This window comes from Micropterus salmoides, unplaced genomic scaffold (genome assembly GCF_014851395.1).
Source record: "Micropterus salmoides isolate LMB-PRFRI ecotype aquatic unplaced genomic scaffold, ASM1485139v1 Ms_hic_scaffold_11, whole genome shotgun sequence".
Classification (NCBI taxonomy): Eukaryota; Metazoa; Chordata; class Actinopteri; order Centrarchiformes; family Centrarchidae; genus Micropterus; species Micropterus salmoides.
In genome coordinates, this window is record NW_024040152.1 from 5,308,719 (window position 1) to 5,329,047 (window position 20,329).

General features: G+C 40.4%; 1 protein-coding gene across 5 annotated transcripts in view; it reads left to right on the plus strand.

The window, feature by feature from the left end:
- The first annotated feature begins 1,784 nt into the window (after positions 1 to 1,784).
- sema6e (sema domain, transmembrane domain (TM), and cytoplasmic domain, (semaphorin) 6E) overlaps positions 1,785 to 20,329 on the plus strand; it is a 151,505-nt gene continuing 132,960 nt past the window's right edge. For 4 of the 5 annotated variants that reach the window (XM_038710540.1, XM_038710539.1, XM_038710543.1 and 1 more), the window contains exon 1: positions 1,785 to 1,996. The gene's annotated coding sequence lies outside the window, so the exon portion shown is untranslated. The remainder of the gene's footprint in view (positions 1,997 to 20,329) is intronic. The other variant, XM_038710544.1, reaches the window with a different exon arrangement.

Sequence of the window (20,329 nt, forward strand, 5' to 3'; positions counted from 1 at the left end):
CACTGGTCTCTTACTTTGAGGAAAAAGGAGAACAGCTTGTCAAAATATCAAGCCTCTTTACTGCCAAAACCCTCACTGGCAAGGTATTGTGGTGAACTGAGGGAAGCCAAAGCTTCAGCGAGCCCACGCGAATCATGGCCCTCTGAGCTTGTGTCCTCTCCTTTTCCTTGAAATAGCCTCACCACAAGAGGCAGCGCTGCAGTGCCAAAAGAAATGACTGGAGTAAATCTTCTAGTGTTGAGTCAGAGTCGACCAAAAACTCACAACCATTTTTCTGCGGCTTGAGGCCAAAGAGGAATGTAATGAACAACCATGACCTGATAGGAGGCCATCTTATTTATCTGACTACCGAAGTGGCTAACAGTATATGTATCATAACCAGCGTAGACAATTGCTTCAGGAGCCACTTGAACTGTTGTCCTTTTTTTTTTTTATAACAGAAGAGCATTTGACAAGAAAGACTGACTGAAATTGAAATGCAGTAGATGAAGGCTAGAGATGAGTCAGTGAGTCCATGGCCATCTTTTAGATTATCATCAAATGCTGATGCAGAGTCAAACAGAATGCTTCAGCACTTCCATCTCTGCACACAAGTCTTATTAGTGTTTCTGGGAAAGTACTGCACATCATAATCACCAGCTGATTAAGTGTTGTTGGTACGCTTTGACCCTGTTTTTCAAAGTATATTGAGCTTTTCATTGGATATTCAGAGTGCATGCAGTTTGCATGTTCAGTGCCTCCTAAACCATGGGAACTTGATTTATTTGAAAGAGACAGTTAATGTGTATGCAGATGCAGTATATGTTTGTACAATATGTGTTGTTTTGTGTGATAGATATGGAGTGGACTAAACACAACACTGAAACGATAAGCCAAGTAATCAATCAGTTGATCGCCATAAAATGTATCTACAACAAATTGATAAGCAACAGCTGGTCAAAGTCATTTATTAAGCAAAAATGACAAGTGCAGATGACAATGACGGAAACAAATTTAATGGTTTATGGCTTTCCTTGGTTTTACACCATATTTAAATTGACTATAATTGGGTTTTAAACAAAACAAAATAAGCTATCTGAAGATGTCACCTTGCACCTTGGGCTCCCAGAAATGGAAATGGTGATGGGTATTTTTAATTCTTTTCTGATATTTTATAGACAAAACAATGCTGCTGTATTCAAACCTCTCATACCACAGAACAAACTGCACATCTGATGAAAGAGAATATCAATAGTTGCATTTAGGAAATAAACTAAATTGTTGTTATTATGATATGGTATTCTTTGCCATGTACTGAAGTGAAAAGTGTCAAAAAAAACAGATTTATTAGTAGGCTATTGGTATACTAATAAATACAATACGATCTTGCTTTGTTAAGTACTTTGATCTGCATCTTTGCGCGAAAGACATAAAAGTTCTTCTTTTTTATAAATACCACACCTTTACTAGTAGGTGTGCTACAGTATCTCTTACAATAGAATAACAAGGCTAATGTAGTTAAACATTCCTTTAAATTGCTCCTCCCATAAAGTCAAACTATGTGTAAGTTTAAATCCCCTGTTCTGCGCTCTGATTGGCTCGCTGAAATTACAGGGGCCCTGATGTTATGGCACTCAACATCTGGGAGAAAAGTGAGCTGAGCTGGGCGGGGCGCAAGACAAAAACTCGAACGATCAACCAATCGGAGACGACATTATCCTAACTTAACACTCTGTGATTGGATGTAATTTCTGTCAAACCACAGCGCGGGGGCGTGGCCTGAGCGACTCCCGAACGAAGTGTTGTGATTTCAGTCTGGGTCCAGTCTTGTCACAGTAGTGAGGGGCGCCTTTCCGTTTCTCTGGCGCTCTGGGATTACTAACCGTGTGACGCATAAAACTAGCTAAAACTAACAACTCTGCCTTCTTCGCCGCTTCTTCTCTGCTCTGAGAGACAACGACGAATCTTCTTTTTTGTTTTTTTTTTCCACACTGGAGGTGCGAAGGAAACAAATAAGGTAAGAAGTGGTTCGCTTGCTAGTTGTGGACTTTCAACGATCCTGCTGCAGCTGCGCTCCCTTTGCTCATTAGGAGTGTGATTCTCCAAGTTTGCCACAACAGGGAGATTATTTCACTTTTTAAAAGGCGCTAAAACCTCTACAACAATTTTAATAACGTAAACACAACATTTCAGACACGTCTTATGAGCTTAAACTATCCCTTCACTCGCCCCAAGTTGAATGTGGAGTCCGGAGAAGCCCTTGTTCTCTCTTTTCCTCGGCTGTGTTTGCGAGTCTTGCTCATTTCTACACTGAGGATGAGAAATTACAAGCCTGTTATAACTGACGCTACACTGATTTTTCAAGCTTTTAGACATGTGTTGTCCCCCGTGCTGCGGTTGGATTTTTAATTCGCAGATTTCCATACATCTAATTGGCTCATTATATCAAACCTGCAACTCAAATAATGTTTTTCGCTCTCTGTTGTTCGTTGCCGCAAGAGTCCTCAGCAACTTATCACGAATTAGCAACTGATAACGTCTCTCTTCCAGTGGCACCCTGCCTAAGACACCAATTGAATCCGGATACCGTGGTGTATTTTCCAAAGGACACGACCACAGTTGTTTACTCAAGACTTGTTGTTTGCGAAGAAAAGCGACACATAATGTGGCATTTACTGTATTTTACAATCAAATAACATCAACTAATCCATCTGAGTGTGTGAGTGCCTGGAAAGGAAAACTGTTTGCGTGCCAGTTCGATCATATTGAAACGACACATTTCCCTCTCACTTTGCACAGATTGTACCTGCTAAATCGTGCTTACTTCATCTGCAGTTCAGTCTTAATGCCAAACTCGGGAGAGAAAACGATGAGCTCATTGTTCTAACAGGTTTCTGCTTTTGCATGCAGAGTTTCAGCAGCAGTCTGTATTGGACTTCAGTTCTGCCTACGATGCACAAAGAGATTGGAAACCTGTGTTTTTCTCTCATCAGATCCCCCAAGAGCCCCTGGTGGTTATTTATGTTGGAATAGATTCTCAGAGCTGTTCTTGAGCCTTCCTCTGCAGAAGACAAATCATAGTCCCACTATGATTTGTCTCAGCCTGTTGTACATTAGCCTCCTCCTGGCCCTCAGGGTGGGTGTACAGTTTCAGTTGAGGCTAAGAACATTTCAACAACAAATACATTAAATACATCTCTTATGCACAAACAAAGACAGACTACACCGCTACTTCTTCGATCTTGGCCTGTTGCAAGGCAATATGTGCCTTCCTGGCTGACTCAAAGGCAGCCTGGTCCTGTTATATTCTCTGATCTATCCCTAGCCTTGCAAAAGTTCGCATGCATTTTTAAAAATGTATGTTCACCTTAAGGTTTACATTGCTTTTGACTGAACGGCAGAGGCAACTTTGCTCATTCAGAATCTGCCTCTTGTTTTGGCTCTTGTGGGGGAAACAACATGCACTCCCTGTTCCAACCAGTCAGATGTTTAAGTGAAGACTGTGTGGTCGGATCTTGTGATTGTTGTTTTTTTATTTTTTTTTTGTCCCTGCTCATCTCAGCTGCAGCAGCGATATCATAGGATGAGCAGGCCACAGATGGCTTGCGGTTTCCTTACACAGCTGTACAGTGACTTAGCACTTGATGCTGCTCAGAGGACATTGCAATGTGGTTTCAGGTTATTTTATCTGACATGTTACTGGTCTGCTGACAAGGAGAGATGCTGCTGCCCTGCAGGACAAGTGAGATGCTCCTGTGCAGCCTGAGTCTGTCTGATACTTACCAGCATGTCTGCCTGTCTGCCTGTCCTCCTACTTATACACTATCTATATATATATATGCAAATCTATTTTCAACCCTTGTTTGTGGCGGTCTCCCATGCTCACAAACAATCAACTCCTCTCTGTTTTTTCATCTGTTTTTCTTGTTGTTTTTTTACACAAACCCATTAGGAAAGTCACATTCTGCTGACGGTGAGTTAGAGTCGTAAATGTGAGAGAGCGCAAAGTACCAGCAGTGTATTCATTTCCTCATCACCTCTGAAAATTGCTTGCTCGTCGTCCAGCTCTCATTTTCAGGCCCTGATAGGTTCGTCGCTCAGTTAGCATGGTTAATGGTGCATTTAGCCCAATTTGTAATTTTATTTCAGATTTCCATTTCGGCACTTGCTTTTAGTTTGAAATGACAAGAGGCTCCGATGGAAGGACCCCGCGTGTGCAGATGGCATCTCCCTAATGGGTCCTCAGGGTAATGATGGTTGAAATAGGCTCCTAACCAGGGGCTGAGGACTGTGGCCCTTGGGGGACATTCAGCAGGCCTATTTCCATTTTCATCGCCGATAAAGTGCTCAATGTCTGAACATAGCTACATATAACACTCATGCACACACATTTAGTCTGCAGATTGGATTGGTCAGAGGGGAAAAAAACTGAATTTCACTTGGACATGTGAAGCTACTTTATATTAAATCCCCTGGCGACCTTGAAGTTGTTGAATTGCTGCACTCATGCTCTTTAGGCTATTGTTGTGGCACCTCAACAACGGTGATTTGTCTAAAGTGTCTCAGACCTCAAGCACATGCCGTCATTATGCGACTGCCGTTGAAGTGAAGAATGGGCCGGTACAGTGCCGTGCTTCAGGAAGCAACAGTTAATCTCAGCTCTTCATCCGAAACATATGGGACTTTGTTTGGCCCTGCACCTGAGAGAGGCACCGGCCTGTGGCACCTCATATTTCATTTTGATAATGGTTGGTTACCCGTGGCAACTGGGCAGCCAATGAGAACCCTGTTTCTTGAAGTGGATAGTGGAAATAAAGGGAGGAGGGTGGGCTATGAGGAAGTGAGCTCCAAGGCTGCATCCCTCCCCTCTCCCCCACTTCTTCCTGGCTGGTTGTGTTGTGTCCAGCGAAGGGTGTGGGAACCCTGGGGAGTGAATTATTACCTGTCAGCCCCGCAGGGTCCCTGTCGTCCATAATCCATGGCTGACACAGCACAGGCCGGTCCAGGTTATCTGCTGAGACCACCGGTCCTTGGCCTCCAGGTCTGGCCCGTTTGACCACAGCTGGAAATAAATCACATTAACATGTTGCATCAAGCATTACAAATGCACAGGTTAACAAAAGCAGGCAGACGTGCCTTCTGCAGCGTGGCTGAAGTGGGTTCTCCATCACTGTCCTGAATGGATGGGACTTTTTTTCTCAATAGTTTTCAGCTGCTCTTTCAACTGAACAGAAATAATTTCACTGCACCTGGAAGAGTTTTCCCTCGTCTTTTTGCTGATTCAGTGCACAGCATCTCCCAGGTATATTGACCTGAATGATTTTTAAAGTTAATTTACAGATTACCTGTGGCTTAGACGTAATGTATACTGCCAATTCAGTTACATCCGTTTCCCTATTATTGTTGCAGCTTTCTGGAAGTAAAGGTGAATACATTGGGTGTTTTCAGTGCTGAAAACCTTTTCTCTCACTATAGTCCAATCTTCAGCTATTGGAGTTGAATCCTTGGCATGCTTGTAATTACTTTTGATTCCAAAAACAGGCGTGCAGTGGCTTCCATGCTGTGGTCCTGGTGTGGTGAGTGCAGGACTGGAAATATAGCCAAGCTGATGAGTGTGTAAATTTTGGGAGGAAAAGCTTTGAGTTCAGTTAAAGGCTAGAGGAAAGGAGAGGGAGAAGAAGCAAAAGATGGCGGGCGGGGCCAGACCACAAACTGGACAAGTGACAGGCCTCGGCCCGTCTATCCAGACTGGCTGTCTTCCTGTGGTTTTGTCGAGCTGTTTTTCAGAAACGTTAACCCCTTGTCGAGCATGGACTTAGGCTCTGCTTGCCAACCCGCCACGGCCACAAGCAGCGCAGCAGGAACACTAGATGACTGTCTGGTTATGCTTCGTGAAGCACAGTGGACAGAGTCCAGCAATTAGAGGGGAAAATATAACCTGTTGCTCACAGTGTCAGCAAATTGCCTCATATATATATATATATATATATATATATATATATATATATATATATATATATATATATATATATATATATATATATATATATATATATATATATATATATATATATATATATATATATATATATATATATATATATATATATATATATATATATATATATATATATATATATATATATATATATATATTTATTTAGGTTAGAGAGGGTGTCATGTTTCATAAAAGAATCTTTGTCAAGGATTAAAACCTTGCTGTATGTTTTTAATACTTTCATTCACCTTTGTTTAATTTCTGTGTAAAGTCATGAACTAAGGTTTCTGTGTTTTGTTTGTGGTTTTGTTTTTTATTTAGAATTCTGCAGCCAGAGTCAGAATACTTAGAATAGATTAATGCCTTTTGCCTCCCGCACTCCTGTATCAGTTGCTTTTTAGACAAATGTACCTATTCACTATGTGGTGCCATAGACACACACTCTTTGACTGGTGTGACAAGGAGGCTGTGCGTGGTACCCACAGGGCAGCTTGGAAGCAGCATGCACAACAAAAAGGATCTCTCTTGCAAGGATAGAAAATGAATCATCCAAAAATGAATCCTTGTCATTTTTCATGCATATTTCATGTGAAGAAGTAGCTAAATCGGCTTCATATGCGCATGGATTTTCACCGTTTTAAAGGATTATTAGCTGATGACTAAGCGCAAAGATCTTCCAAACTCCCATTCAGCTGCGTCACCCGCTATCCCCTGAATCCTGTTTATTTTAAAAACCTTAACACTCAGCAGCATAACATTAACTCCCAAAAGATTAAGATAATACAGACATCACACAACACGTTCCCACTCGCCACCATAGAGAGTACAGAAACATAACTTCCCCTCTAAATCCACTTCGATTCTCCTCGCTCCTGTGTTTAATGAAGGAAGCGATTGAAATAAGGAAACGAGTGTCTCGGGGAATAGCCTCTGGCCATACATATACCGGTTATTGATTGTTTAACTCTTAGTTGGGTGGGCTAGGTGATGGCAAAAGTGCATTTGGTTTGTTGCTCCAAATGATCTCTTAATCACTTCATAATGAGGGCAGACCTCCCGCATCATTGATTATCCAGCCAGGCTGAAAGTGGAGCAAATCACCCCCCCGACTTCCCAATCTCCTGTCCTTTTTGGTAGAGGAGAAATTAGACTGTGAAAGTTTATGTTTTCAGAAGGAAATGTTAATTTTATTACATTTTGTTATGATTCATAGACCAAGAGACACAATAAATGAGTCAATTATCAGAGCTTTGCCATTTCATTTATTCCCTAACTGCAATGAAAGGAAAATTTGCTGAAACTGATGGTATAAATCTTTCCACCAACCTAAATCATGTTTGTGTATACTCTTACTGTGTCGGCTGTGTGGGGACGCTTTGGCTTCAAATCAGTTTTATTTATATAGCGCCAGTTCAAAACAGAAGCCCTTACAGAAACAGAACAGAATGAAAATGTATGTCCTGTAAGGAAAGTAGCAAAAGCAACAGTTGGAAATGGCAAACCATAAAGTGTTCAAATCTATACTATTAGTTATTCTGATAGTCACAAAAGATATGTAACATGACCTTTTTTTTTTTTTACATTAGTTTTCTATTTTAGCAAACAAATGCCCCCTTACTCAGTCATAATACATTATCAGTAGTACAAACAATTAATATTGTCTTACAGCGCAGCCCTATTTGATGTGTCGATCTATTTTAATTTATTTGACATTTGCTTTATTTAGATAATTCAGGGCTTGACAATAAAGGTGGCCTGATGGACCGGGGCTACTAAAAAGTAACATCGGGACGACTGAACTAGAAACTCGGGCCAGTGCAAAAATATTAGTATTAAAAAAAAAAAAATGGTGTTAGAAACTCAACATCTTGCAGTTGTTTTGCAGCTCTTGGCGCGCACCGTTGGCCAATCAAGAATTGTAGTAACATGACAAGTTGTTGTCAAATGTTATTTCTCTAATCTCAATCAAGCGGCAACCTCTGAGTCTGGTAACGGCCAGCAGGGGGCGAGTCCACTAGTTGCAAAAAGAAGTCCGGTTCCATTAAGAATAACGGTAAAATGACCCTACTTCTCTTCTGATTTATTACCTCAGTAAACACTTTCCTAATGAGTTTATGGTTTCAGTCCCTAGTTTCAAGTCTTCTTCAACACAGAATGATGTTCATTTAGTAAATTATGGTCCTATTTAAGGGGAAATAGACCAGAAAGCATGTACTTTAGGGCGGGACTACTTTGTGATTGACATGTCAAGTTTTTATTTATTTATTTTTTATTAAATGGTTGTCAGCAGGAGAGAGAGCACGTCATGTTTGAGACTGTTAGTATGTTTTGTTATAAAAGTAAACCGTTTTGTTAACCTTTTTTTATTTTATATCATTTTAACTGGGATCACTGATAAATAACTTTTGGAGGATAGGACAGTAAATTGTCTTGGGGCCAGTAAGTTTCAAACCCACTGGCCGGTGGGGTCAGTTGCAAAAAAGTTTGAACGTTGAGCCTTTTTGCTATTTCTCTTATGTAAGAATTTGGCAGCAATATAAGTACCTTTTTATGTTTACATAGATAGGAAGGTATAGGACTGGCATGCACCAGGGTGTTTTACTTTTACTTTAATTTATTTTTTCCAGAGCAGGAGAGGCAGCAGGAGCCATGATTTCTGTGGTTGCTTGCTTGCCAAGGATAAGTGAACAAAGTGGAAAAACTTAATGGACAATGAACTTCTCACCTGGGTGAAGTTCATTCCTAAAGTGCATCAGTTGCATTTTGATTTCAAGTTTGATCATGACAAATAACTACACCATGTTGTATCAGTCCAAGCAGTGTTGCAAATTGACGACTGCCTTGTGGCTTTGTTGGATTTAATAGACTTTGGCATCAGTGTGATTAAATACCTTGATTGTTTTCTTGTATTTTTTTTTTTGTATCCTTCTGACTCTTTTATCTATAAACAATTTGTGAATGTCCATATAATAACTTTCATATCAATAACTATTCATATTGCCTCCTTCTACTGCATCACACTTTTTCCTCATTGCCACTTGTTTGTTGCAGTGGTTTTTCTGTGCTTCGTTTACCAGAGATTGGCTCTCAGTCAAGTTGTATGGGCGGCACTGTAACCTCCTTTTCCTTATTTTTTTCAATTTGTGAAGTTTTCGTTTCTTTTAGTGAAGTTATTTTCTTTGCCTGTTCAGCCATGGTGGCTATCACAGTTTCTGCTAACAGCCCAGTTACGCTCCTATTTCCTCCAAACAAACGGCTGTTGTTGCTGCAGGAAATGTAACCATCCATCTTTGTGCCAGAGGTTATTTCCCTGGGAAGACCTACCAGACACCCAGGGCCCCTCACCACCTCTCTCTGATTTGGTGTGCACTCTTAAAAAGAACATTGGCACAGCAGACATTTGTCTTGTTTTCAGCGTAAGAAGTTATTACTGACACATGCCTCCTTGAATCGGAACATGTCTCATCCCAAAAGAACCACAGGGCTGTTGAAAATATCCTTTTTTCCCCCTTATTTTTGATGGGATGCTTTGTTCTGCCACGACATGTTTGGCTGTATATCATGAGTAAAACAACGCACATCTGGCCTTTGGTGACACAGATTGGAATCTCACAACTGATTGAATGATGAAATTGAGAGAAAAGCCAGACATGATAGAAAAACAGGTTGGCTTCATTTAAGTTGGCTCATGATGCCTGAGAATCTGCTGTCGGCCGTGTCTATTTTGGCACAATTCTGTTTTTAGATTGTTCGTTAGTCTGTTGTCTAAACGCAAGCGAGTTGGACAAACTTCTCTGCCAGACTGTTTTTTTAATTTAGGTTTGATTTAGGAGTCAGCTGCATGCTTAAGCTCCTGCTTTGTGCAATTTTAAGATAAGAAGACTTAAAAAAAATAAAAAAATAATTGGTTTTAATGCAGGTAATCTTCTGAAGGCTGTATAGAAAAAGTTGTAAGTGTGAATAAACTGCTGTCAAGTTGTGACACAGAATGATGTGCTGAAAATTAGACTTACGAATTAGAGCTGCCCGTAATGCTTGTTTTCATTAATTTATATGTTGATATGACAAGTTTATAGAGCAAGAAGTGCTGTCTAATAAATAGTTTTGACTGACCTGAAGCTGAAACAATTCAATGTAAACGATGTGTCAATCCTCAATTAATCATTTTTATTATTAATCATTATATTTTTTCCGTGCTCTAATGCAAAAATGTACCACTTTCTCAGTTATGAGAAAATGCTGCCTTTCTTTGTCTCATGTGATAGTAACCTGAAGAAGTTAGAATTTTGGACTGTTGGTCAGACAAAACAAGACATTTGAAGATGTCACCGTGGGCTTTAGGAAATTGTGATTGGCATTTTTCATTATTTTCTGGCATTTTATAGACCACCTGATTTATTGATACTTAAAATCATCAGTAGTTGCAGCCTATGTTTGACCTGTACCATATACAGTTTACAGGGAAAATATAAAAAAGCATGATAAATGATTATTTAATAAATGTTTGAGGACTAATTGGGTTCACTGTTTCTGATTGTGATATGTGACATATAAAGCAGCTAAATGAGTAAATGTAATCCAGCACTGCACTGAACACATACTGTACTACGTCCAGTAAAGAAGTGTGCAAAGCAGTAGAGCCTGATATGGGATTTTTAAGTCCAATGCCGATTTGAGGATTTTAAAATCTGATATGCTGATATATGGGCCAATATTGTTTTTCCCCTTTATTTTAAGAAATGCATAACTTAAACAAAGATTATCCCTAATATTTGTTCTGTTGAGACCATACCAAGATACTGTGACATAATGCAGTATAAAAAGTAACTTTTTTTTATTGTTATAAATAATACTTTGAAATATACTTTTGATAAATAAGAGTCAAATGTATAAAACTACAGAAAACATTTTACAAATATCTGATTTGATATAAATTATAGACTACTATTACTTACAAACATTAAATTAAATGGTGTAATGTGGGCCCGTGACCCTGTACTCAAGATAAGCGTTTGACGATTGATGGATGGATGTATTGTAAAGCTGCTTTCACGCCGAAAGCGAATTTAATATTCGCCTCGCTGTACTCGTGCGAGTTTGACCGCTGGACATTTTGAGTGTTCACACACGCGCGTTTTAAGTGAATAAACACAGCCCGTGGATACTACAGCTATATGAATAAGTAAACGCTTTGCTGTGATTTAATTGCAATAAACGGATCAAACCGATGCCGAAATAACTAAAATATGATGCCGTTTTGTTAGACATGAATTCATTCTTTGTCAGGTCTGTCAGCAAGACGGCAGGACGACAACTTTTAAAATGTTTGTTTTCTGAATAGAGTTCGGGTTGGTCAGGGCTATGCTATGCTAACCTGTTCACAATAAAGTACAACAAAAAATACCAATATACTACTACTACTACCTTATATCAAACCTCATGTCACTGCTATAATATTAATGATAAACAGCTGTCCTGAATATATATTTTGTCAAGAAATAGTTATTACCTTAAATATAATTTGCCACAGTTACTACTTTCTACTATGTAGCATGTTCACATCTAGTTTATCCCTTTAACAGCATTGTTAATTCTAGCTAAAGCTACGAGAAACCATTTCCTAACCACCACCTGGCTCTAAAACATATCGTCTATGATGTGACAGTGACCCAGAGGAAACGCTGCCTTTGAATGAATCTAATACTACATGACTGTCTACAGTGTGGACCTACAACTTTGAGATTTCACACTAACCTTTATTCAAAAGAGCAGCTAGATAACTTTGCTCGAAGCCGTGTTAGATAGGCCTACTTGTTCAGCTCATGTTTATTTGCATGTCCCCTCTCATTTCCGATGTACCAACTTTAAGACAAGCAGCTCGCAGATATATTTAGAATACGTTAAACAATACAGTTTAACGGCTCATTAAAGTTAGCGCTCCTCTACTGATAGACATGGCATTAGCCAGCTTTGTGGCTAATTTAGCAATGGGCAGCATCAACTGCTGTAAGTGATTAAGAATATTTAGAAGTAATGAATTAAGAAATAAGAGGACCATTCGCTAGAACTGTTTCAGAAATAAATCTACAATCATGTTTGTCAGCAGCGTAACCGCCACTCACCTGTCGTTACCGTAACATTAAACGCACTGCTGTGACCCAGGAGAGGGCAGTGAAAAATAGGAGGGTTAGGAAGTATGGTCTGGTAAGAGGAGAAGTGATAAGGGATATTTTTATTATTATTTAAGTTATGTAATTGACGTGACAAATGACTAACTCACCGGGAACACTGAGTGTGAGAGCTACCAGGAGCTATTTTCTGTGGCTCCGGTAGACTGCAGTCAGCTGATGATTTGTTCTATGGTGCTGCAGTGTTATTAACAGAGGAGCTGCAGCGCGCCCTCTAGTGGGCAATCTATGCAACACTCATGACATGGGGGAAGGATCCGACTCTGTTTCTCTTTTTAATAGTCATATATATCGGCTGCTATAGAAACGCCGATGCAGATATATCTGGAAGTATCATATATTGGCCGATAATATCTGCAAAACGATGAATTGGTCGGGCTCTACAAAGCAGTGTGGGTTAAGAGATTTTGGCAGAGAAAGATTGAAGGATTGAATATCTGACAGATTTTTTTTTTAAGGTTTCTCTTGATTATCCGTTACACATTAATTGTCTGGCTTGTCACATCTTGGCTAAAGCAATTAGGCTGACTGCATGACGGAGAGGGGGTCTGCTGCTTACTTACTATAGAAGTAATTCTGAATTATGATCATGTCTCATTGTTGCTTATTGCAGTTTTTCAAAATTAGAATTTTTATGGTCCTGAAACGTGAAATGAAGCAGGAAATTAAAAAGCTAAGATAAGCCCTTTTTTCTGTCCTCTTTATCGAAAGCTGCTACCTTCACACTGTAATGCCCCATCATATCCCGTTTGTGCTCTGCACATGCTCAGAAGGTGACAGGTATTCACATATTTCATTTCAAGTGTTCCGTGAAAATGTTTTTTTTGTTGTTGTTTTGTTTCTTTTTTTTTTTTCTCAGCCAGTTATCACACCTCTTTAAAAAATTAAACGGGCTCTCCTTTCAGTAGTGTAACAGGACATGCGTACCTTCAATAAGGGACCTAACTGCATCTGATTTCCAAACTTTCCAAAAATAGCAGAGCCTTTTGTCCTTGTTCCTTGAAAAGTTGGCCAAGTCCCGTCTTGCACTGTACACACTTTGAATGGACGGCATGATGTTAAACTCTGCAAGCCCTAATTTTAGGTGAAAGGTTCATTGACGGTTTATAAAACTCAGATTGGATTTCCAACTCTACTTCTCCCTCAGGCTCTTTATCCAATTTCTTATGCGTGCACCCTGTGCTCTGCAGATAGGAATTGTGGCTGATTTTCTGCAAACAACACTCTGCATACCCTTGTACTTAAATCTGGTATGTGTTAAATTTAGAACATGCAGTGATTTTTCTTTTAGGATTCAACTCTGAATCCCTGTGCCTGGTATGTGTATGAAATGTTGTACCTGTGTGGAAGCATTTGGGGGTGGATGTTTTTTATAATCTATACTTTAGCTCTCACACTATGCATGTGCATGTTTTAGTGGTCACCATATGTGCAGTGAATTTTTGGCTTGGGCATGTTGTAAGATAAGTCTGCACGCCTACACTTGCTTGGTCATTTTCCTCCGTTTCTCAGAACTCCGGGCTCATTTCCATCCAATTGAGGCTATTTTTAAACTGGTCTTTGTGTGTGTGTGTGTGTGTGTGTGTGTGTGTGTGGGGGGGGGGGGGGGGGGGGGGGGGGGTGGTGAGCATGGGGGAGAGGGTTATCGGGGGGGGGGGGGGTTCAGTTAGTGCCATATGAATCCAAAACGGGCAGCGGTCCAGGGTGAGGAAAACACACCACCTCCTCCCCGACGGTGGCCTGAAGTCTTCCCATTCCGAGAGGGAGAGAGAGGGGGGTGTGTGTGTGTGTGTGTGTCAGTTTATTAACCATGTGTTGACTCACCCCTGCAGCTGTGTCTGTTTGTGTGAGTGAGAGAGAGGGTGCATGCTTGTGGTCGGGAAAAAAAATAATTCATTCTTCATAGACTCATCATGAGTCTCTCTTGTAAAGTTCAGCACTAGTGCAAATAAGTCTTAGTTGGAATTTTAAAATAGTGCATTCACAAATAATAAAAATAAACTGAAATGGAATGAATGAAACAGTACAAACTACTAAATTGAAATGCACAATTTATTTTATTAACATGGGAAGAACAATGACGCATGTTGTAAACAAACAGCTCAACCTGCCAGTTGTACATATGTTAAGAAATATTTTAGAAATAAATTAATCTGAACCTTCTCTTGATGGATATTGATATTGTGAATATGGTCAGATGGAATTTAAACCTTTCTACTACCCTGAATCAGAGTCAGATACCTGGAGATTCCGAGCCCAAGTGAATAAATGAGTGTATATGTCTTTATGTTGTGATGTACAGTAAGTTTCCACATCTGATTATCAATACTGACAGTTATTGTATGTCACATATCTGTTGTAGACGAAAAAGGGTCAAGTCGTTTGTCAGAAAATTGGATTCAAGTCAAATATGAACATGAGCCCAATTGCAGGGTAATCGCTGATGATAATGTCATAAATGTGTGTGTGTGTGTGTGTGTGCGCGTGCGCCTGCATTGATGTGGATGACTGCTTGGGGCTCAAAAACATGTTCATTAATTTACTCTAAGGCTGAAAACTGAGAGAGACAGAAACACAGCAAAACACTTCCCCCTTCATTCACACGAGCCACGTTCCTGGTCCAGCGACTGAATCCTTGTTGGCTGTTTGATCTTTCCTGCATTTCCTCTCTGCCGCCACAGTCTCTCCCTGAGGGGCAGTTTCTGGTGACTGACGGCATGAAAACCAACTCAGGGTAAACAAAGCACCCACCACCAAACCAGGCTGTTGCTTTAATGTCACAACTCAATGACAGGCGGATGGATGAACACTCTGCATTTGTGTGGATCTGTTGCTACAGGTACTAAGAGGATAAAATGTCAGGAACTCCAGCTTGAAGACTACACGACATAAAGACACTGCACAGCTGTTTATACTCCTTTTGAGGCAGGATTTTACAACTTTAGACAATCCCTCCTCCTTACTACAATATTACGGCCTGGTTCAGTATGGCAGAAGGCGGCAGCAGCCTGGAGTCTAGCTGGCCCGCATTGCATGTACATAAAAAGTGAGTTATGCCTTCCATGATGTTGCTTTATATAAGGCCAACATTTTTGCCAGATGACCCATCATGTAGCAAAAAACTGGCAACATCACTATTCAAGTTGGATGCAGCACAGTACCCAGACTTTTCTGGGTAAAAAAAACTCACTGATGTATACTTTAAGCCATTGGGAAAAAAATAGGTTATTAATATTTTTCAAGGCTAACTGGGAATGCAAGTCTTCAATATAGGGTTTCATCTTCCAAAATATCTTTTCTATATGCAGAAATCATGCTTTGTGTTTAAAAATCTTTACCCACCAAATGTACATGAGCAAAGTCAGATGGTGACTCCCAATGACATTTACAGTAAATTCTTTGTATTGTCCAGCACCAATTCAAGCTTTCACATACTTAAAAGCCTCAGTCATGCATTTAAATTCAAATGTCTGCTTTATGACTGATAACTGTAAAATATAGTGTAACAAACCAAGCTATGGTCACCAACAAATTCAATCCTGACCGTCCTTGAACAATTTCCAAAACTGTACTTACACAATAATTGGATGCAAAGACATTTATGAGAAAAAAGTTTTGTGTAAGGTATGTGGAATTACATTTAATCAAATCTCTTTTTCAAAGTTTCATTGTCTGTTTAATGGAAATCATGAGTCATTTAACAAGCACCAGCACCCCCACTATGATCTGGCGCTCTTCCTGCAGCGTGCTCCCTTTCGGTGTATGTCGCTCGTCAGTTAAAGCCCCTCTGATGTGGAAATTAAATGCGTAAAAAAAAAAAAAAGAGAGAGAGAGACTGACTGCTCTGTGCCCAACATGTGCAGGGTACACAGGTCAGTTACTGCGTTGAGGCGTCCATTCACCAGGAAGATCTTTTTAATTAGGCTATGTTCTTTTAATTAACCAGCCAGCATAATGTCCGTGTCCATTTGTCACCCCTGCTTTGCTCAGGTGGAGCAGGGTGAATATACCCTCTTTTGTCTCCTCACAGTTCCAGAGGTCCCTGCTTCCTATTATATTTCTTCATTCACCGAAATGTATTTTTTTTTATCTGCTCTTTTAGATTAGCATGATAATACCCCATGGAGGGGAGGGAAAGTGGTGAAGAGCTATTGTGGGACTGCTCATCAGAATCACTGTGTGCAAGACTGCGGTTATTATCATACTAAATGCACCATCAGTTAAACTAACGGCCTGAATTCCGACATTCATCTCCAATATCATAGATCGACTGTCAATTGCATAGGGAGCACAATGGCAAATTATGGGTTATGTCTTGCTCCTTGGAGTCTGGATCTTTCCCCAGTGTAATTATGCTATACTAATTCTACCCCCCCCCCAGCCCCATGCACTTCCCTTGACAGAAACAAGGCTTCCCAACTGTTCGGATGTCACAAACCTGGGTGAGGTGAAATGAGTGAATAAATGTTTGTTTGCATACTGGCGGCGCACACGGAACTCGAGCGCTTCCTCTGTTTCTCTTTTCAGCTCTGGGGTATTGAGAGGGAAAGGCTCAGCTGGAGCTCGTAGCCATGTTTCCAGAGACAGGTCGGAAACGGGTCAGGCCACCTTGAACTCGTCAGCTGGATTTATTGTGTCGTAGGTGGACAGGGTCAGGCTGCGCTCCTCCCCTCCCCTGCTTCTCAACACGAGGACTTTGTTAGCGTTGGACATGGAGAAGACACTGGCACCACAGACAAATCCCAGTCACGAGGAGGAGGAGAACCCTGCTGGGGTCAGAGGTCATGTGTTAAGGGGGGCATCCCTGTGGCATGACCTGAGTACTGATTGATTTTCTTGCTGCCTGGTGATAGTAAGGAGGGGTCAAGCCACTTACCCCTACCCCTTGATACAATGGGGGAATGGGAAACACTCAAGTCACAATTTGCTGGACTCCTCTGCTCGACTGCGCACCTCCAGCGGGTGTGTGTTTTCACTTTCCCTGACACAAGACACCAGGCCACATGTTTTCGTTTAATAGACACCTGAGTGGAGAAAGGGCAGGAGTGTGGTCTGTTTGCCAGATGATCACTTGGTTGTTGGCATTTGGTGGAAGACGGAAGAAGTTCCTCTGCTAGATTTACTTGTTTAAAAATTCACAACCATGGTGACCATTGATGATTATTTCTGCAGATATTGCATTATGAGACATGGTTTTAGTGGGAATTAGGGCTGTGTGATATGACTATAATCTCATATCCCGATACGTCATTTCATATCCCAATAACGATACAAATCCTGATATAGATTTTTTTGTAAATCCAATGACATTAATTCTCTGCATTATAAAGGTGGTTTCTGCAAGTCTGGAGAAATCCAATACCATCATATAGAGTGAACAACGACACAGCAATAAATGTAATTAACGTTAGCTAAGTTGTAGGTTAGCAAACTGTTTCTACTTGCTGCTGCAAAGCTAACGTGAGTGGAGTAGACGGTCCCAAAGCTCCAGACAGCGATACTCGCAACTCTCCTGCTACTATAGCTAACATCACAACAGCAACACGTCTTTGTGGACTCGAAAGTAAGCTGAATGTCTGTGGACAAGTCATTAAACATTACCTGACGCACACATAATGGCTCCAACTGCTGAAATAGTGATGTGTAGCCCGTCCATACAGTTGACTTGTCTCTTAGGTATAAGCTCCTCGTTTTTGTTTGCAAAATCCTCCTGTTCCGTGTCACCCATTTCTGAGTAAAAGACTATGCATTAAGTTACCGTTTTTACTCTTGACAGTAATATTTCTTGCCATTTATTTTCTTCCCATAAAACTGTTTGCTGCATTGAACTTCAACCTGTCGTCTTTCAAGGTGATTTGTTTCAGCCAGTAAGCCACTTTTCCCAATGGCTCTCCCATACCGCTGTCCATAAAATAGCCAATATTTTATGTGTTGTGTTGATCAACATGTAATTAGCCTTTTAAGCTTTAAAAGCTTACTTTCCAGAACATTTATTTGGACTGTGCCCCCTGCAGCATTATTCTTAAGCCAAAAAGACGCCTGAAAGCAGTTTAGTTTAGTTGTTCAGTAAAGGTTATAAATTGATACAAATCATGGATGTCTGTTAAATTGATTTAAACAAAAAAGACAATTGAAGAAAAACTATTTCAAGTTAAATTAAAACCTTTCATTTTCAACCAGCAACCAGTAGGAAAGAAATCCATAGCAACAAGGTAATGTTTCCATGGCCACAGAATGAATTGTTTAATTAAGGCTTGCTGGGAAAGGATTTGAAGAAATAAGAGCTAAGAAGTAGAAGGTAGAAAGAAAGACATTTTGTTAAGTAGCTGACCAGTAAATTGTAATGGTCTAGAGCTTTGGATAATCTCATGAAGCTTCTAATGCTGATCCTCAGACCAAATCAGGCTTCCTGGAGTTTTGATCTGGGATTATGAGTGACAAAATATACTTACAGTAGGCTTAGTTGATTAATCAAACTGCAGTCAGTGTAGTATTAATAGGGATGGGAAGTGTGTGTTAGAATGCAGGGTGATATGTTTTGAAGATATCTTCTAGCTCTCGATTTCCAATGCAACCCCCAACCTGAGTCCACCTTGTATCCATTTACTGAATCCGTACAAGAGTCGTATGAGGTCTGAAGATTTAATGAATCAATAGACAATTCTGCAGATTAGGTAGGCTAAGAGCTTGAGGTAGCCAAAACAAACATCCGGTCCAATAGTTCTGAGGCCAAGCATTGATTTAATTACGCTCTCAGCTGTGTTTTCAAGTTGTGGTCTTGTAATTGTTCACATTAAAGGACAGTGTTTTTGTATTTTGTCAGGAGTTGAGTCCGAGCCCGGGCTGGGCTACTGTGGCCAGGGAATCATTTGTCTTCTTTCATTCTCCTCACTTGGTCAGAACAGATTAACCAACACTGTAAAATACAAACATTTACAATACATTACACGTCATTTTTTTTGGTCATGACGTTTTTTGGGGGTTTTTTTGCCTTTTTTTCGTATGGAATTCAAAACATAACTTTGGTTATTTGGTGGCAGTTTTGATTTTCTGTTGATACAATTCACCCCACAATTGGTATTGACTTGTGAGGCTTGCATATTCTGACTTTTCCAACGTTTAACCATCCCCTGTGTTGTGCCCTCTACTTGCTAAATTGCAAGTAGATGATGATGGAAGACATGTTGGCATGAGTCTAGCAGATGGCCAGCTGATCTGCGTTTCTGAAACCCTTCTTGGTAGTAAAAGTGCACTCTGCTAAATTAATCAAAATGCATTTAGGGGCAATTTGTAGTCTGGGAACTTTAAGTGCCTCAGAGATAGTCTGGAACCTGTTGTTCAGCCTGCACTGGAACTTGTTTTCCACAAGGCCTATGCATTTTTGATTCTGTTTTTTTCCAGGCAGTACTGTAAGTTTAGAGCTGATCCTTTTCCACAAATAGTGGGCACAGAGCTTTTGTCAATGAACATTTCATTCTATACCACTGAGACAGGAAAATGACCATATGCCCAAATTTATCATGCACCCTTGGATAATAGGCTGTTATTGATACACAACCAACCAAGGGCAACTGGACATGCCCTGGATTGACCCACCTTGGATAAGAGGGGGGGGGGAAGCTGGCAGTAGTGTGAGTCGAGTCCGTGCACTGGTTGGGAGAGAGTACTTTGGTCAGGGAATCATTTGTCTTCTTTCAATCTCTTCATCTGGTCAGAACAGATTAACCCGCACTATAAAATGCAAACCTCTCTCTGTAATTTCTGTTGGTCAAGACTTTTTTTTGCCTATTTTTTGTGTAAGTCAAAACGTAACTTTGGTGGCAGGTTAGATTTTATATTTTTGCACAATTCACCACACAACGGTATTGACTTGTGAGGCTTGCAAAATCTGACTTAACTCTCACTGTGTCGTGCCCTCTACCTACTTAATTGCAAGTAGATGATGATGATGGAAGACATGCTGTTATTGATGCACAACACAGAAGTCATACTTTCCGTCCAGGGCTTGCAGTCCTAATGTCAAAACAAAGAGAACTTGAGAGCGTGGAGGAGAAAAATAAGCTGGCAAGCTGGTTTTGCTTTAACCTTAACTGAACCATTTGCAGCATGTGGCTGCCAGCTGGTGAGCTTGCTAATCCAGAGGATGCTGCCTCTGCAAGTCTTC